We start from the raw sequence: 19,709 nt of genomic DNA, 5'->3' as shown, positions 1-19,709 counted from the left end.
GGGGAGATCCTTCCTTGCCTGTTTGAGCTTCTGGGGCTCCGGCCATCCCTCGGCTTACGGCTGCATTGTTTGCCTCTATCTTCCCGGGGTCTGCTCTTCTCCTCTTCCCGTGATTCTCTTCCTTCTGTCTCATAGGAGGATGCTTATGCTTGGATGAAGGGCCCAGCTGGATAATATAAGATGATCTAATCTCAAGATCTTTAACTTAATTGCATCTGGAAAGACCATTTGTTGAAATAAAGTCATGTTCACAGGTTCCAGAGATTAGTACGAGGACATACATTGTCAAGAGCCACCATTCAACCCACACCAGTGGGTGTGAGAAGGGTGGATCCCAACTCCCCTAGGCTTCTGTTCACTAATGGCTATTTACCCCCAGATGGACACAAGGGTGAACCAGCAGAGACCCGGGCACAGAGCCTCGCTACTCTGTTGCTCCGCTTCCCAGAGCTTCCCTTCATCCAGCCCCATGGTGCGGTCCCCTCTCTTTGCAAGATGTGCCTTGTGATGGGTGCGGGGGTGTCCATTTCCCCAGGGTCCCTGGCTGTTTCACCCAAAATCACATAGGCTACCCAGCTCTGGACACCGTGCATCATTTCAAGAAGTTGCACGAAGATAGATACCTTCCTTTTCCCAAAGCCATTCGCACCTAGAAGGGCAGACGAGGGTCTCCTTATGTGTGGGGATGAGAAAGCCACCAACGAGGAAATATTAATTCAAGCCAAAGGTTCATTCTTTCTTTTTTATGTACAAATTATGCAACATAATTGTTTTACAGTGATTAATATTATTTCAGGGGCCTAACAAACAGCATTTACAATGCAAATCTCTGGGCTGCAGAAAGGTAATCAGGAAGCGAGTGGTGGATGCTCCGAGGTTGGGACTGAGCCAGTGGGATGGGTCGCAGGGCTTGCCTTAGAACACAGTGTCCAAAGTCACACGTGCCTGCGGTGGCTTCTCCCTGTCGCCTCCCAGCAGAGGCTTTGGGAGGACTTTCCAGATCTGCGGAGTGTGCCTTCTGAGCAATACGGTCACGTCTTCATTTCTACTCTCCCTTCCTGAGGTTTCCCTTTAAAAAGTCACATGCTTTCACTCTTAACCAAGAGAAAGGCACATGACTAGGTGGTGGGAAGATGGGATATTGGAAAATAACAACATGGGGAAATGTGTCAAAAATACCCATCTGTTCTAATCCATCCCATCATTAATAACCTCGCCTCCCCCCACCAAGGCAGAAAAAGCAGGAGGCCTCCCACTGTGCTGTTCACCCCCCCCCCCCATCAGCCGGTGTCATCTCAGTCGCCTGCTCGCTCGAGTGATCTCGTGCCTTGATGTCCTCTGAGTCCTTAAACGTGTGATCGGCACACACTTTGCACCAACGCAGCCAGTTTTAGTTGCTGTTCACTAAACACCCAAGTGTCCCCGTGAGAGGCTTGCTCGGTGTCCCTCAGCTTTTCTGCGCAGAGGAGTTCCTGATGCTGGGGGAAAAAAATCACCTCCTGCTGCCTGTGCTCAAACAGCACAAAACACATCCCAGGGAAACCTCCGCTGTCACTCTGGGATACGATTTCTCCTTCCAGCGTTGCTTCCAATGTCCCGGGTTAGAAATGTATAAATTCAATAAGTGTGAAATTTTCTAGAGAGGAAAAAAAAAAGAAGAAGAAACATTATAGTATGGCATATACATTGCTGAATCGTTAATTTGTTAGAGCAACAATATCACTGCAATGTTGCAACTGGTTTCCTTAGTAACGTGCTCAAGTATATAGGAAAACATTTTGGGGTAATAAAATGTTCCCATTTGAATTTGGAATAAACTTTCGCATGAGGTAAGGAAGTGATGCTCTAAAAATAACAGATTAAGCAATCAATTAACTTATTCAGTTATTCTCTGCAACTTGAAAGTATGCAAATCTTGTGCTTACTGGAAATATGACAGGTTACCCGGATTGTGTCTGACTGGGCTGGTCAGTTACATTTTGAAGAATTATTTGGACATTTTTTCCTGCTTAACACTCAGCAATGTATAGAAACAGCTCACCTGGGTATTCTGAAATGAAGAGAGTTTATTCTTAAGGGTCCAATAATAAAAAATAGATTACCTCCCTGGTGCTGGAATTCAGCAGCCCGGATTTCCAAATCATATTTTCTAGGGCAGTGGTGTTCCAGCTTCACCGTGCATCAGAATCCCCTGGAGGGCTTGTTAAAACAGATTGCTGGGCCCTGCCAGAGTCTCTGATTGAGTCGCCCTGAGGTAGGACCTGAGAATCTGCATTTCTAACAAGTTCCCCGGGTGGTGCTGATGCCTTGTTGTTCAGGGACCACGCTTTGAGAACCACGTTCTAGGGGGAACCTAAAACTGATCCCCTCTGGTCCTGAACAACGAAATATACACCCGAACGATGAAAAGGTGATTTTCAGGCGGCTCGGAGACAATCTGAATCCTAAAGCAATGTCACGGCCAGAGCCTCCCTCTTCCTATACGTCTTACACTCTTCTTCTACTTCACTCTTCTTATCTTCAGGAGATTTTCAGACATCTACAGAGACATGTAGATGGACACCGAAGCTTCATCTTCTTGAAGATGATAGTGAGGAGCGGGGCCCCTCCTGGGAGCCGGGCAACGTCCCACCGCGTGCAGCGGGGACCCCGTCTGTCATCACCTCCATTCCCAGGACTTAGCCGACAGCCAGACCTGGCGCAGGAGCTCCGTAAAGGTTGGCCAGATGTGCTCCGTAAAGGTTGGCCAGATGTGCTTCCAGGCTTGGGCTTGAGCTGCAGTCAGCGAGAACCTTGGTTTTGTCATGGGTTTTACTAAATGTATTCGCAAGGTCACTGGTCGCAGGCCTTGCCCTTTTGCTCCTGATATGCTAATCTGGGTCTCCAGGTAGACAGTCGACTCATAGAATGGAAAGGGCCCTGGGCTGGAGTCAGGACATCCTGCTCCTGGCCCTGAATTCCCCCCAACTCGCTGCCGGCCTTGGGCTGGCCTCCACCTCCAAGGGGGTCAGACAGGTATTCTCTCAAAGCGCCTTCCAGCTCTGGTAATGTGGGGGTCCACCTTGGTCCTGCACTTGTTCTTTGTTTTGGTTTGGGTTGTTTTGGGGTTTTTTTCCCCCTCTCTTTCTCTACCAAATCAACTTCACTTTGAGGTAAAGGAAATTCCCATATACTGTTTTGTATCTTGCGGAGCCTCGCTTCCCGCAGCTAATTTCTCAATTTCAGTTTCCTTCCTCCAGGAGCTTGCTGTGTCCACATTTCAATTAATTGCCTATTGGCACACACCCGACTCCAAATATTTGTGCAGTTCCTGAGAAAGCCTCATTCAGCTAAATACCTGATCGCATCACCCTGCTCTCTGGTTCCAACATCTCAGAATATCCAAGCGAGGAAATATGCAAATGCCAAAGTCACCCAGAGAGAATTCATCAGGGGAGGCAGTCATCGGAGGCAGGGAGAGAAGCTCAAATGAAAGATATTATCACTCACTGGAGACGAAGGAAATTGGGGCGGGGGACGGCGGGGGGGGGGGGCGGTGGGAAGGGGAGAAGCCAAAGCCTGGAGAGGCTCACACCTTCCGGCACAGGATGCTGTTTCCTCAGAGAAGGGCTGAGCAAAACCGCCGAGTTACAAATATGCCATCGAGGCATTTGCAGGGAGGCAGGGCTTGTCCTGGAAGCCGCCGAGTGTTATTAGAGAGGCTGCCCCAAGTCTCTGTGCCAAATAAATCCAGCACTCCCACTTGCTGACAAACTCCTACCATTAGAATCACTCTTCAGTGTGTTTTATAACACTGCAAAATGATTGGGATATAGTGCTCACTAACAAAAGAGGTATGCAAAATTATATCAACACGGGATCTCAAGTGCACAGGGAAAAAAAAAAGACAGGAAAAATATGCCAACACTGGCTTGCCGCTGGGTAGTGAGATCATCAACAAGTTGGTCCCCTACTTACTTAGGCTTTCTGTCTCCAAGGTTTCTACAGTTGGTCAGTCCTGCCCTCCTGCTTTTATTTAAGGTCAAGAGGAAAGAAAAGATTTTATTTATTTTTTTCTAAGATTTTTATTTATTTATTCATGAGAGACATAGAGAGAGAGAGAGAGGCAGAGACACAGGCAGAGGGAGAAGCAGGCTCCATGCAGGGAGCCCAACGTGGGACTGGATCCTGGGACTCCAGGATCACGCCCTGAGCTGAAGGCAGAGGCTCAACCGCTGAGCCACCCAGGCGTCCTGAAAAAAAAATTTTAAAGGTTGTTTTTAACAAAGAGGATGCTTTGAAGGTAAGTCAGTGACTTCAAAAAGCTCCTGGTAGCATGCAGAGTCTATTACCTGAGCAAGACTGTCCTTTAATCATTCTGCATAGTTGGGTTTGTCATCTCGGGGACTCTCATCCTAGAAAGCTAGATCGGGAGCCAAGAATTGCATTTTACTCTCGCACCCTAAGAGCTTAGTACTCATCTAGGCATCGGATGGGCATCAACTGTGGACTGAATTATACCAAAAACAGAGGAGCCACAGATCTCAAGGGGGAATGGAACCCAGGGTGAGCTTGGAAAGAACAAGGGTGATTTGGAAAGGCTGGTGCAGGGTAAGCCCCAGGGGTGATGTACTAAGGGGAGAAGAAAACAGCAGGAGAGTCTTAAGCTTAGGCCTGGGGAAAGGGAGCAGAGTCAAAATAGGGTGGGGGTGGGGCCCCCCTCACTGCACAATTTCATCACGAGGCAGGCCCGTCTTGTGGCAAAGGAGCCAAGGGCTTCCGACATTCTGTTGAGCTCTGGTTTCATTGCATTCATGGAGATGTCAAAAGCAAAATGGGAGTTCAGTGAAGGAAAATATGCAAAGCTCCTTCCAGGGTAGCTGGGTCTGCCCCCACTGGACCGATGACAGGGTGCAGAGGGCTGAAGGAATTGCCAGGGAAATGCCAGTAGCTTTAAAGATTGAGTAGGATCCCACAGCGAGACTCGGGGATGTGAGGAAGAATTAGGAAGCCCCACCAGGAAACCGAAGGAACAGCATGACAGGACTTTGACAAAACAGAGTCGGGGTAAGTGCCACGACACTTGGACCCCAGGGAAATGACTCCTTGATTTTTCTCATTTGGGACAAGCTGTTTATGCATAAAATTATACCTGCTTATTTAATAAATGTTTATTGAGCGCCTACTATGTGTCAGGGGCTGGACATTGGTGATGAATCAAGGGGGACTCCTGCCCTTGTGCCATTTGGGAGCTGGAAGGAACGCTTGCTCTCCGGCTCAGCAGCTGCATCGACAGCAAGACCTGTCGATGAAGAGGTCATGGGCCACTCCAGGGAGGCCATCTGACCAAGAGCTAGTGTCCTTCCACCATTTCTTTTGCCAGAAGGTTTTAGCCCTCGTGACTTCTCAGGATTTTCTTCCCCCACTTGCAAGTCTCTTGCCCTATGCCACTGATGAAAATTCTCCTTACCCTCCAGGGCTTTGTTAGAATGTCATCCAGGTTCTACAAAGCCTTCTCTATGCCTCCCCTTGGGTTCACGTTGCCCAGTCCACCCCTATTACAGCGTTTGTCACAGCCTGCTTTGAACTTCAGGGGGTACCCTCTGTCCCCTCTGCTCGATTTTGAGCCCCCCTCCCGGAGGCAGAGTGGACCTCTCCTTCATTTCCAGACTCTCAGCACCAGCACCGCTGGAGGAAAGTAACGTTTATGGAGGAGCCACCCAAACGTGGAACCGTGGAAAATACTTTATGCACATCGTCCCATGTCATCCTCACCAAACTCTCTAAGGAGGATATTACTTTGATTCAAAGACGAGGAAACAGAGGCTCAGAGAGATCACATAACTGGCTCAAAGTCACACCGCCAAGTGATGAAGCCAAAATTCAGCCAGTTCCATGTAGCTCTGAAGCCCATGCTTTCCTCACTAGAGACTCCCAGCTCCCTAAGCTCCATGAGGCCAAAGACCATGCCTGTCCAGCCACAGCACCTACCCGGCACAGTGCTTAACACGGTATTCTCCTGCCGGTCACACAGAACAACCCTGAGTCAGTGTGGGAGAGGACTACACAAGAGCATGAATACTAGGAGATGAGGGGGCGGGGGGTGGCGATGGGGGTCCTCGCCGAGGCTGCCTACAGACAGAGGGCATCACGTGGAGATACTCTCAGGTACCACGTAAACACTCCTGCCATTAGAACAATCTTCCCACATTCGAAGGCACAACGCAGAGTGAACACATAGTAGCCTTAAAACAAAAACACAAAGAAAATATAAAGAGAGCCCTAATAGGACAGTGGTATCATTTCCTGGAGATGCAGAACCGCAGAGGGCAAGCCACAAAGCCAGGTAGGGGCTGGGGACATGGCGATGTGACCAAGATCCAGGGAACAGCAAGGATGGGGATGCTGGGACTATGGCAATAGCAGAGCGTGTCGAGGTGCCCTCAGGGGAAGCCTGGCACTCAGCACAGGGCCGCATGCAGGCTGCAGGTTTAAACAACACCTTCATGTCCTGATTCCTGAGCCACATCTCCTAGGGCACCGCTTTTCCTGCCAGGTCACCTGCAGCACCCATCGCATTCCCCACCTCTTCCCGGCCCCTTGCTCCCTGGGTTTGCCTCAGTTGCAAACACCGAGTCAAGGTTTTCCGAAGCGCCAGAGTCAACTGGCTCACAGGGTCCACGTTTTCATCTCCTTCGTCTAAGGGCAGCCAGGAAGTAACCACATGGAGACCATTCCCAGGAGATGGGTAAAAACACTGAGATTTTTTCACACTGGGCCCCTTCAATTGTTTTGTTTTATTTTGTGTTTTGGAAATCTACCTCTACAGGTACCTGCTTTCTTCCACTGTGCGCTGAGAGCTACACAACACACGCGGTGCCTCTGCGCACTGCCCCTGGGCCCCTCAGACCTCAATGGAAGTTTGTGTCGACCCCAGGCTGGGAGCTCCTCACGGGCAACAGGAGGGACTGCTTCTCCTTCCAGTCCCGCAGGGCCCAGCCCAGTGCTTTGAATGGGACTCACAAAGATTTGGGGAAGCTCAACGACACTGGAGCCCTGTGCCCCTCACCTCCACCCCAAAGATTTCCAATTTTCCTCTTAATATTTTTGTAAAGCTGTCTTATGAGGTCTGTGTCTTTAGTGTGACCTACCTCACCTCCTTTTTGTAGCCAGGCAGGGGAAAAAATAAACAAATAAATGAAAAACAGCTCCCCCCCACACCTAGGAGTACTTGTGTAAGGCTTTGTCAGCTCCGCTTCCAGAAAACCCACCCTAACGGAGACTGAGCTAAGACACAACAGTTTGGGAGCTTGGCAGGTTCCTGTTTTTTTTTTTTTTTTTTTAAACCTAGATAAGCCTGGGTGCCTCCAGTAAATTCCCCTTTGATTGGTATGTTTCATCAGTTGAACTCTAATTGGTGCAAACAGGTAATTTGGAGATTACAAGATTTATTCTTCTATAACAGTGATTACTGATTGCTAATGATGGTGCTGATTTTTAGGTGTTTAAAACCTTGACAGTTACAATACTCGTGTGATTTACTGCGACTTCTTAGAGGCAGCCTCCTCGGGATCCCTGAGGACAGAGGCTATGTCCTCTGTGAGCTCTGCCCAGGGCCCCATGGGCGTATGCGTGTGTGAGAATAAGTGCTTATTAATATTAATAATAATAATAATGACCGCAGACTATAAAGCATCTATCCAGAACACTGAGTCACTCAATGCATTTGTAATTTCGTGGATTTTAAAGTGTACACCTTCTCTTTCCAATGCCTAATTCAATGAGGTGTCGGGATTATTAGCTCTAGAAATAATTGGCCTTCAAGGCGCATCATAAAAGGACGAAGTCATAAACTCTCCTCCCTGACATTTGGAGAGATGCTGGTTTGCAAGCGCTCCGAGGAGCCAGACCGGCCAACTAGCTGCCTTCCTGCCACCCCAGGGAGAGGAGCCCGACAAGGCCGCCCTGGCCCCGAGCCAGCTCAGGAGTGGGGCACCGCCTTTGGGCGCCCTCCCTTGTCACCCTGTGCTAGCAGGCCAGGCGCTGACATGTCACAATGTCAGTGTGTGAAGCGAATGGCAAGTGGCAGGGCCCACACGGAAAAGGTGCCTCCCCCCGGGGGCCCTGGCGCAGGGTGTGGGCACCCGGTCCTACCAGGATTCAGCTGGGCCTCAAGCACACTTGCCATCAGGCGCGGGTGGGGGGCCCCCAAAGTGAGAAACTCAGGCTAACTAATTCAGAAACATGTACCAGTTACCACGGGGTCGGGTGCTGTACCCCGAACACAATAGCAACTCTTCAACCTCAGCATCTAGTCCTTTTTCTTCTGGTCAAGACTGTGAGCCACCTCCCGTTTCCTGCCTCTAAGCCTTGATGCAAGCAGTTGGCTCCATGGGGTGCACTGCACCTGCGGGGCCTTCTCCCTGGGCCAGGCCATCTCGGTGCCACGGTCCCCACTACTCCCTCCCTTCTGCCCCCCAAGCCTGGGGGACGCCACCCTTCTCCTAACTCCCTTAGCATTCTGCTGGCACCCCGACGTGCTGGGCACGTGTCTTCCGTGCAGTGCCGGTTACCTGGGCATGGGTGCCCTCCAGCTTGTGAGAAAGCCAGACGCTTTGAGGGCCTCCTTCCATGCCCAGCATCCTCCCTGATATGCAGCTTGTACTTCAGGAGGCTATTTGACACAGTCTAAAGCTTTCCTCTGGGTGTGTGGAGTCCTACAGCTTTAAGGTGGAGATGGACCACTGAGGAAGGCTCTCCGCCCCCTTCACTTCAGGGACGAAGAACCAAAGGCTCAAGTGGGTAGGAAGAGTCACCCCCGAAGACCTTTGGTCAATGGCAATGTAAGAAGACGTGTTAGCTAGGAAGTCCTAAGAAAGAGTATCCCCAGTCACCTGTAAGTAAAAAAAAAAAAAAAAAAAAAAAAAAATTCTCCTAGACCTTTTGCTCTCAGAAAAGAGAAGATCTTCTGATTAAACCCAACATTCACAGCCACCCAGGTGTCATGGCCAACAGTTTGTGACGTGAACACGGGCACCGCCGTTTGGTATCTCATATTTGAGGCCCACCCTTGCATAGCCTTTACGACACTCAAACATGCCATATGGTCCTTCTAACCATTTTTAATGGAGGGATTACTTCCATTTCACTATGAGAAAACTTCAGTGACAGGATTTGCCCAAGGTCACACAATGCATGGGAGAGCTGGGCTTTGAACCCAGAATTTTATTTCAAGTCCAGTATTTGTGTTCTTTGTCCCAGAGCTGTCCCTCCCAGCTCTGCTCCATGGAAACAAAGTCTTAGTACCTCTCTTTGGCCTGGAGCTTCTGGAGACATGGGCTTTTCAGCAGGCTTTATCTTTGACCTCCTTCACGTGGCCCTAGAGCATGTCCATCAGATTGTTCCTAATCTGCCTGTAAGAGTCTCTAAGAGGCTGCATGTGTGAGGCTTTCGGGGTATCAGATGGAATCGGGGGCTAGGCTTTGGCCAGGGGTGACATCAAATACCTTGCCCCTTAGACCAAATTCTAATCTGCCACAGTGTATCTTTTCCTGAAAAATTGGGGAAAGTTTGCTCTCGAGGAGGAGGGGGGTGCTCCCATCGCCAACAGCGTGAAGTTACCATATAATTCATCTCTGTTTGAGGTAGAAGAGAGACGTGGGACCACGTTTGGCCCACTCCCCACATCTTGCATACCTCTCCCCCAATGCAGAAGGGAACCAGGTTACAAACTACGCTGTTTGACTCTGGCTTTTGTTACAAGGGGCATGGTGATTTTGAAGCAGAAAGAAGTAAATCCAGCTGTGGGCTGGAGTGGACAAAATTGCATGGGTGAGATCCCAAAGACTCTTCTAACAGATTGGCCACATGGTCACCCTTTGGGGGTTTTCTGATCAGGGTCGAGCAGGCAGTTGACAATGTGCTAACCCCCGCCAAGCAGGGGAAGCGGCAGGGACCGGGCCACCTTATTGGCTCTTCTTCCTCTCTGGTCCTCACTGATCCATGTTGACTTTGGGAACTTTATTTGGTCATTGCATAAGTCTCTCTTACTTTCTGTCCCTGAAGGACTTTGAAAACAGAGTTTGCTCCCAAGGCTATGAAAACAAAACCAACCATGACCGCAGAGCATCCTTCTCTCTAAAGTTTCTCAGGTGGTTGCTCCCTTTTCGTATCAAAATCCACAGCTCCCTTTTCTCTCTCCCGCCCTCCCCCTGGTAGAGGCTTTGATGCAATCAGCAGCACCTCAACATGATTTTGAGCAATCCCCACTCACACGCACACCCGGAGTCTTGCTTAAATATGACATGAGTCATCACTTCACTTTGGTTATCAGCCGACTTCAAGGATCCCAAGAGAAGCTTGGTCTGATAGTCCTTAAGGTGAGGAGGAGTCTGGGTTTGCTGATTAGAAGTGAGAGCCCAGTAGAACTTCCCAGATGAGCAGCTGGGCATCAGCCCAGGGAGCTTATCCCCGACTTTGCCGCTGTGTGGCCTTGGGTATTCAAGGGCTTGGCTGCCAGAGACATGTGCCAACCTCTGCCATCCTGGTGGCATGGAATAGCAAAGAGGGCTTTGGGCTAGATGACCTCATGAATCTATTCCCCCCTCCTCCTGCCGCTGCGCCTTCCCGTGACATCATAATGGTAGCCGTGGGTGGGCCCCCAGAGCTTATTCCAGTTTGAAGGAAAGACTCTCACAAGCCGGGGCTGGGTCAGTGACACCCACCCAGATGCAGTCTTCGCAGAGGAGACAGGCCAGGGGCCCGGGACCCACAAGGGCACCTTGAGATGTGCAGCGTGTCTTTCCTGCATCAAGAGGAACAGCCTTAGTGAGGACATGCCTTGGCAGAGAACAGGAGGACCTCACACTGCAGATGCAGTATCTCCCTCAGCATCAAACGGTACCAGCAGGCACAGGCCCCAAACTCCAGACTCTACTTATCTACTGAGCCAACCCCTGAGGCCATGACAAATCCTCCCCAAAGCTCAGTGAGCTCACAAGCTAAAGCTGCCAACTATCCAGGGAGCCCACCATGGGGATGTCGGGGCCTAAGGTAGAAAGCTCAGGCTCTGTACACCCTCACCTTGGAGTATTTCCTCTGAGACTATGGGAGAAAGATGGGGCATATTCCTGAGGCCAACCAGAACCCATCCATCTTGCACCCTGAGCACACCATGGACCATCCCACAGGACTAAAATCTCCACAGGGGTGTAGAGAGGCATGGGAGGGCACTAATGCCCTCAACAACCTTGTCCCCCCCCCCGCCTCTCCTCCACTTGTCCAGTGATTCAACTCCAGAAGGAAGGTTCTACTCACATAAGCATCATGGAGGTAGCAAGGGGAAAATCACTGCATACGCTTCCTAGGGTTGCCATAACAGCTGGTAGCTTAAAACAACAAATTTACTCCCTCGCATTTACGGACATTAGAAATCCAAACCCAAAGGGACAGGGCCATGCTCCCTCTGAGGGTGGATAGGAAAGGATCTTTCCCTGCCTGTTCTCAGCTTCTGGTAGCTGCTGGCAATCCTTAGCATTCCTTGGCTTATAAATGCATCACTCTAGTCTCTGCCTCTGTTGTCACATCATCTTCATCCCTGTGTGTGTTCACACAGCTTTCTTATAAGAACAGCAGTTGTCAGATTAGGGCCTCCCCTAATCTAGTATGACCTCATCATAACTTAAATCTGCAAAGACTCAATTTCTAAACAAGGCCACATTCTGAGGTTCCAGGGGAACATGAATTTTGGAATGACACTATTCAACCCACTACAGCTACCCCAGCTTGAGGAGCCTATACTGACTGCTAGTCTGTGTCTCACGCACCAAACCCAGCAAATTGGAATAAGCTCCAGGGGCCCATCCAGTCTATCCTTGCTACTCAACAAGAAAGGAAGGAGAGGGTGATAGAGCACACAAGTGGTACTTACTGAGAGAAATAAAACTATTTTAACTAAAAAAAAAAAAATGGAGTTGAACATGCAGGCTGAAGGAGAGGAGAAGGGGGAAGAAGTGATGGGCAGGAGGAGCATCTGAGCCCAGAAGCCCGGCCAGCCTGGAAGCATGCTCAGCGGGCCTGGCCAGCACACGGAGCAGTGGAGTGAGAGCTGAACTAGAAAGACTAGTGAGGGTTGGATCACAGCAGAACTTGCCAGCCACACTTAGAAGCTTCAAACCTATTTGAGAACCAACTGGGAGCCACTGAAGGGTGTTAAGCAGAGGAGGGAGTGATATTTCCCACATGTGGAGGTGGCAATTGCATGGCGAGTGGGTTAGAGCAGAGTGGGGATGGTACATGGGATATGTGGTAAGTCATTTATCACAGATAATAGGTAAAGGCCAAAGAGGATTTATTTATTTTCATAAATTACAGTGGATCCAAGATTGTGCTCACAATAGCACCACTCATTCGCTTGCATTCTGGTTGCTTTATGGTACACCAGGTGCTCACACCTAACAGCAGGAAGTGCCAACATCACCCCTCTTGGGGTGATGGCATCATCAGTCAAAAAAAGGTTAAGGACCCTGCAGTAGATGAGTGAAAGAACATGATCAACTATAGCCCTGCAGAAAGCCAGGAAACAAATGAGAAAGATTTAAGACCAACAGTTTTCAAATCTTTAGCCACTCAAAGTTCTTCAAACAATATGCACAACAGATAAGCACATAATTGCTCTGTTTAAATTATGGATGAGAAGCTCCTCATCCTGCCTGCTTAATATCCTCTTCCATTCCAACTTCAGAAGGCTCCAAAAGGACGAGTAAAACAGTTTGGAAGCCACTGGCCTCGACCATGTGAGAGGGTGGCAATAAGCATCTTAAGAGGAGGTGAGATAATACAGAAAGCTAGGAATTGACTTCTCAGTTGCAGGGTAGGAACAGGCGGAAGGGGTGTACCTAATGGAACATTCTTAGACAAGTTGCTGAAATTCCAGGTTTCTGGTCTGAGGAAGGAGGAGGGAGATCGGGGAAACAGGTTTGGGAGAAAGAGGAAGGCTTCCACATGCCCAACTGCAAGTGTGTGGGGGACACATACCCAGGAAGCCGGGGATATGTGGCAGAGGGAGCTGGAGAGAGCAGTCCCACCTGGAGACATGGAGGGATAGTTCATCAATATTCAGTGATAACTGGAGTCCGGGGGGGGGGGGGGGGAGCCATCTAGAAAGACTTTAAAAAGAAGAAACAGAACGTGTTATGATAAAAGGAGAGAACCTAGGATAGGATCTTGATGAACACCAACATTTAACCGGTGCTCAGAGAGGTTGGGAGGCTAAGCAGGGTCATGATGTCTTGGGAGCAAAGAAGGAAGGGAAAGAAGGGTAATCCGCACGCATTCTCTGCTCTCAAGACACTGAGATGATACTCACAGTCTCAGATCATCACAAAGATTTATTGTAGAGGGACGCCTGGGTGGCTCAGAGGTTGAGTGCCTGCCTTTGGCCCAGGGCGTGATCCCGGGGTCCCTGCGTGGAGCCTGTTTCTCTCTCTGCTTCTCTCTCTGCCTATGTCTCTGCCTCTGTGTGTGTGTGTATTTCTCATGAATAAATAAATAAATAAAATCTTAAAAAAAAAGATTTATCGTGGAGAGAGGGGGAAACCTAACTATCTCTTCAATTCAACTGAATTCAGGGATAGGGATTTTCTCCTTCACAAATACATCCTGTGCTTAACAGAGGCCCTGGAATGTAAGTGCTTTATAAATATTTGTTGAATGAGTGAGTTAATTAATGAATCTTTAAGAACTATTTGGGGAAAGCATTACAAAAGCTTTAAGAGCTGCGCAGAAGCATTGAGAGGATCAGGGTAAACTTGAGGACCATCTGGAATGTTCCCCAGGAGAAGAAACACACCAAGCTGTGTGCTGGCTCCCAGAAGACCCACACAGGGCAAGATTTAGGGAAGAACAATAGAAGCAAAGGGAAGCTACCCCGAGTGGCCTCCATGGCCCGGGAACACAGGCAGACAACACTATGTGGAATGGAGACAAACAGCCAAGAGGAAATGGAAATTATGGGATGTGCTTAAGGAAACCTAAGGTAATAAAAATAGAAATCTGGATTTAGGTTCTCACTGTATTATTGAAACTATGCTTGAGAAGTGGGGCAGACAGCCCTGGGGGGAATAATGCCAAATCAGCAGCATAGCTGCCTTGCCCTTAGAAACCAGGCTCCCTTTCACTTCTTCTTTTTCTAAGTAAAATCCAAGCTCCAGCATTTGGTTTGCTTCTGAGCAACCAAATGAAGCAGCAGATCTAGGACCATGGAGGGCAAAGCTCCCTGAAAAGGAACCTTGTCCAGAGTCTACCTACTTTGGCAGCCCCTGTGATGCTCAACAGGAAGAATACCCTCTACTGAGCAGAAAGGCTTATTTTTCTCCTTGAAAAGGAAGTCATCAGTTTACCTTTAATATTATGGTAAATAGAAAAGAACAGAAATTCACACTCTGCAATTAGCTAGGTAGCACCCTATGTATAACTCAAAAGGTAAGGGTAGCATTAAGGGGTGCTCCTGCTTGGGAGGACAAGGAATCTCAGTTTCTGCAAATAACATGTTGACCAAGAACACAGCTAGGTTGTAGGTTGTCCCTACAACCCAATAAAGAGGCTAGAATGGAGGACAGGTGGGAGCTAAAATATGTGTATACATTTTTCTTCTGTGATATGGACTCTAGTGGACACTGGAGATCTTTCCTTTGGCCACACATCTTCAGAGACTTCTGGGCACAGTGTGCTGAAAGTCGGCCTTTCCAGCACGACTTCCAAATGGTCTCAGCATGAATTGGAGTGTTCTGATCACATATTTCTTGGCTTCTTTTCAGTGTTTTATCACCTCGCTTGGTTTTAGAAAATGTTTTTCCACCCACTGGATGGCTACAACCAAACTCTGATTTAGATGAGAACTTAGAAAGGGAAGTGGCCTCAAAGCTCCTGAAGAATGGAAGGGCACAGAAGTACATCATGAGGGAAATAGAAGGAAAATGGGATGGGCAGAGAGATGGTCTGGAAGGATACTAAGGTTTTAAATGTGGCTATACCTAGGGTAAGGAATGTTCTAATTTTCCCCTTGTGACTTAGCTTTATTGGCCTTTTCCATTTTTTCTCTGAGGAACTGTTATACTTTTAAATATAAAAAAATAAAAGTTATATTGTAACAAAAAGTCAAATTAGGATCTAGTTAATGTTTAACATGCTTTTTTTTAAAAATGGTGTTTTTTTTTTTTTAAGATTATTTATTTACTTAAAGGCGAGAAAGAGAATGAGCAGTAGGGAGGAGCAGAGGAAGAAGCAGCAGCAGACTCCCAACTGAGCAGGGAGCCCAAAGTGGGGCTCAATCCCAGGACCCCAAGATCATGACCTGAGCTGAAGGCTGATGATTAATCAGCTGAGCCACCCAGGTGCCTCTTTTTTAAAAAAAAGTTTTTACTGTAGTAAAATATAGAGATTTTACCATTTTAATCATTGTGAAGGGTACAATTCAGTGGCATTAAGTACATTCCCAGTGTTGTACAGGGATCACCACCATCCATTTCCAGAAATTTCTCATCATCCCAGACAGAGACTCTGTACCCACTAGACAGTAACTTCCCATTTCCCCCTCCTTCCACTGGAAACCTCTATCCTACTGTCTCTAGGATTTGCCTGTTCCAAGTACCTCCTATAGGTGGGATCATACAATACTTATCAATTTGTATTTGACTTATTTCACTTGGCATAATGTTTTCAAGGTTCATGCGTGTTGTAGCATGTGTCAGAATGTCATTCCTTTTTAAAGCTGAATGGTGTTCTATTATGAGCCTGTAACACATGTACCCTCTGTTGCTGGTTGTCTTCGATGTCATTTGAGCTGTCTCCACCTTTTGACTGTTGTGAATAATGTTGCTATGAACATCAGTGTGCAAGTAACTGTTCAAGTCTTTGCGTTCAATTCTTTTGGGTATATACCTAAAAATGAAATGGCTAGGTCACGTGGTAACTCTCTATTTAATTTTGGGGGGAACCTCCATAATGTTTTCCACAACAGCTGCACTATTTTCTATTTCCACTGGTTTCTAACTTCTCGACATCCTCATCAACATTGGTTATTTCCCCCTTTTTGTATTATAGCCATCCTAATTTGTGTGAAGTGCAATCTCATTATGGTTTTGATTTGCATTTCCCTGATTAAGATGTTGAGCATCTTTTCTTGTGCTTGTTGGCCATTTATATGTCTTGTTTGAAGAAATGTCTATTCAAGTCCTTTGCCCACGTTTGAAGTAGATTTTTTCATTGTTGTTGAGTTGTAGGAGTTCTTTATATATTCTGGATATTAATCACATCTATGATCTGCAAATATTTTCTCACATTCCCATAGGTTGTCTTTTTGTCTTTTCGTACTCTCAAAAGCATTCTTTAACAGACAAAAACTTTTCAGTTTTGGTGAAGCCCAGTTTGTCTGGTTTTTGCTTTGTTGCTATGCTTTTGGTCCTGTATCCAAGAAATCATCGCCAAATCCAATGTTATAAAAGTTTTCCTCTGGGGTTTCGTCAAAATGTTCTATAGTTCTAGGTCTTATACTTAGGTCTCTAGCCCATTTTGAGTTAATTTTGCATATGGCATAAGGTAAGGATATGACTTCATTCTTTTGCAGTGGCTGTCCAGTTTTCCCAGCACCATTTGTTGAACCGACCGTGCTTTCCCCACTGGATGGTCTTGGAACCCTTATCAAAGTCTTACATGCTTTTTATACATATTTTTAAGATTTTGCTTATTTATTCATGAAAGACACACAGAGAGAGGCAGACACACAGGCAGAGGGAGAAGCAGGCTCCCTGTGGGACTCGATCTCAGGACCCCCGGGTCACAACCTGAGCCAAAAGCAGACACTTAACCACTGAGCCACCCAGGCATCCCCTTACATGCTTTTTATACTCTGAGAGACAATGGATTTTAATGTACTCTTCTGAACAAATGTGAAAATAAAGTGGCAATACTTGACACTTGTATAAATGGGGGTGATACTATAATCCTATAGTATACAGTGCTTTATGAATGAGCCACTGCTAACAACCCTATGGTGTTATATCACCATGAACATCATATCATAGGGTGGTTTCTATCCACTATTTCTTGTGATTCCCACCTTACCCCTGTGAGGTAAGCAGGACAGTAATAAATAGTCTCATTATAGAGATAAGCAAAGTTAGGTTCAGAAGGTAGCAAGGAAGCAGCAGAGCAAAGTAAGTGTTTTTTTGTTTTTTTTTTTTCACCATCCTACAAAAGTGACAGTACTGGAAACAGCACAACTTTTACACTGAGATCTGGTTCCAATGTCCCTTTTACCAAGAAACTGGTCTGTCTTCTTCACTCATCCTGACATGGAGATGGTTTACTGCTCTCTACCTTGCACACAGAGGAAAACAAAGCTAACAAGAGGGTGCAAGGTCCATGCAGAGCAAACCCAGAAAGCAGGGCAAGGACCAAGAACAGATGCAGAACTACCACCGTCTCATCAGGACATCTCTTCAATAATTTTAAAGCCTTAGATGCGAAATAGCAAATCAATGCACAACACCTCCTGGTCAGATAGTCCAACTAAAGCACAAAGGATCTGAACAGCTGCAGGGACAGAGAGCTGGTTCTATCAGGCCAGGCTTCGGGGAAGAGAAATAGCTGAGCTGGAACTGATGGAAAGATGGCTCTTTAGGTTCATGTAGGAGACAGTTACATGTTCCCGGAAATGAAAGCTACCAGCTACCTACCATGGACAAGGTGCATCAGGACAAACGCAGATAGAGAGACAGTAGATTCAAAACGGAGCAAAGATAGGAAGCAAGGAAGGAGTACATTAAGGCAGCCATGTGAAGTGCCTTAAGAGTCTCACATGAACCTTCTGTAAAGAAGGCTGCGCTTTCCACCAAGGCGAGATCCTGAAAGTTCATCCCTAACAATGTCCCCTTGGTTACCCTCCCTCCATCCAAAGCCTGCCTGGTGGGTTTCATCTCTCGGTACTGAGCGCTCAATATGCAAAACCTCTTCTAGATCTTCAAGCTCTAAAAGGAAACACAGCCTGCCTGATATAATAATGGGATGGATGGTGAGGCTATAAATTTATTTGGATTTACGATCTGGCTCTCTCCCTTCCCTCCATCTGTGCCAAACCATCCGGGGACGCTCCTGATTAATCATCTGTGGAAAAAGTACATTACTGCAAGGTGCATGTTCTCACTCAAGTGCTTTCAACAAGACCCTGGGCAGTTAGTGCAGAGGCTTTCAGGAAAGGAGCTGCTCAGGGGGCATTGAATATTTGGCCTTTCCTGTACCTCACTGCTGTCTAAAACCGGAATGGAAAGAAATACCTTCAGGGTCAGGGAGGATTGGAAAGCCATGCGGGCTTGTGGCAAGTCTAAGCCCCAGTATGAGACTGGGCAGCTGTCAATGGAGCCACCTGAACAGGTGATGCTGGGGGCAGGATGTCAGCTAGTTGGTCCCAGGAGATGTTAGCCAGCCACAGGAGGCAGCGGGATACAGCGGGATGAGGCAGGCTTTGGAGAAAGACTGTCCAGATTCTGGTTCTGCCATTCAGTGTGTGGGCCTGAGCAAGGCCTCGGAGTTTCAGGTTCCTTTACCAAAAATGGAGAGAGCCTCTGCCATAGCGATCGGTTGTGGTAGTGAGTTTCTAAAACGGCTCCCAAAGAGCCCAACCTGTAGGTGCTCACGCCCTGGGGTAACGTTCTTCTCTTGAGCAGAAGCTGTACCAAGTGACTTGACTCTAATGAAGAGACTATGGGAGAAGTGATGGCATGTGGCTTCTGAGATCAGGTCACAGTTAGGTCTTGCTTGCCTCCCCTCCCTGGCTCTTCCCCCTTGTGTGGGCTGCCCTGCGGAGCTGTGCACAGGACAAGGAACGGAGGGCGGCCAAGAATCCTGCCAACAACCCTATCCATGAACTTGGAAGCAGTCCCCTCTCCAAGTCAAGCCTTAGTATGACTACAGTCTGGCCAACCTCTAACCAGAGCTTGTGAGACACCTGAGCTGGAGGCCTCAGGGAAGCCACCTGCAGATTCCCAACCAGAAACTAGGAGGGAATAAGTTATGGCTTCAGACCACTGAATGGGGGTGGGGGGTAGCTCGTTATGCGGCAATAGATAGCCAATGCCATGGAACGGAGGGTTTAATAAGGGACCACGTACAACAGCCAGTCCATAAGTGGTAGCTATTATCCTCAGCGTGAGATGGACTAATTGCCTTCCGATCCATTTGTAGCAAAGATGGTGGTAGGAAGATTGGGGGATGGAGGAAGGGGAGGGGGATGGCATTTTCCAGGAAATCATGAACTAAGCAGAAACTAAAAAGAGAAATTGAGCCAAATGCCAACTATCTTGTGACATGTGATCATCTCCCTTCTCCATGGTCCCAAAATATTTCATTTGTGCCATGATTATAGCACCAGCACGGCTGGCCCTGTGTCAAGCCGTCGCCCCTTCTTCCTCAACCTGTCCTCAAAGATAGGGACCCAGCCTGGTGCTGCTGAATCCATCAGCATGCCAAACACTGTACTTTGCAAATAATGATGAGAAGAGCCCATAATTGTCCTTCCTTCCTTCCTTCTGTTTGTTTGTTTGTTTATTTATTTAAGAGAGAAAATGAGCAAGTGAGAGAAAGAGAGAGAGCACAAGCAGGGGAGCGGCAGGCAGAGGCAGAGGGAGAAGCAGACTTCCTGCTGAGCAGAGACCCCAATGTGGGGCTCCACCCCA

At 47.8% G+C, this 19,709-nt stretch overlaps 2 long non-coding RNA genes across 2 annotated transcripts; one reads left to right on the top strand and one right to left on the bottom strand.

Annotated features, from left to right (window-relative positions):
• Positions 1–728: 728 nt before the first annotated feature.
• LOC111098952 lies at positions 729–10,718 on the bottom strand. Its single transcript, XR_005370133.1, has 2 exons — positions 8,920–10,718; positions 729–1,636 (listed from the first exon to the last, which is right to left on the bottom strand). It is a non-coding gene; the product is annotated as an uncharacterized LOC111098952 (long non-coding RNA).
• A 1,189-nt stretch (positions 10,719–11,907) lies between these two features.
• On the top strand, positions 11,908–19,657 carry LOC119869391. The gene is made up of 3 exons (XR_005370132.1): positions 11,908–12,285; positions 12,722–12,806; positions 19,592–19,657. It is a non-coding gene; the product is annotated as an uncharacterized LOC119869391 (long non-coding RNA).
• Positions 19,658–19,709: the final 52 nt, after the last annotated feature.

This window comes from Canis lupus, chromosome 15 (assembly GCF_011100685.1).
Source record: "Canis lupus familiaris isolate Mischka breed German Shepherd chromosome 15, alternate assembly UU_Cfam_GSD_1.0, whole genome shotgun sequence".
Classification (NCBI taxonomy): Eukaryota; Metazoa; Chordata; class Mammalia; order Carnivora; family Canidae; genus Canis; species Canis lupus.
The sequence above is the reverse complement of the archived record's forward strand: the minus strand, read 5'-3'. Positions and strand labels throughout refer to the sequence as shown.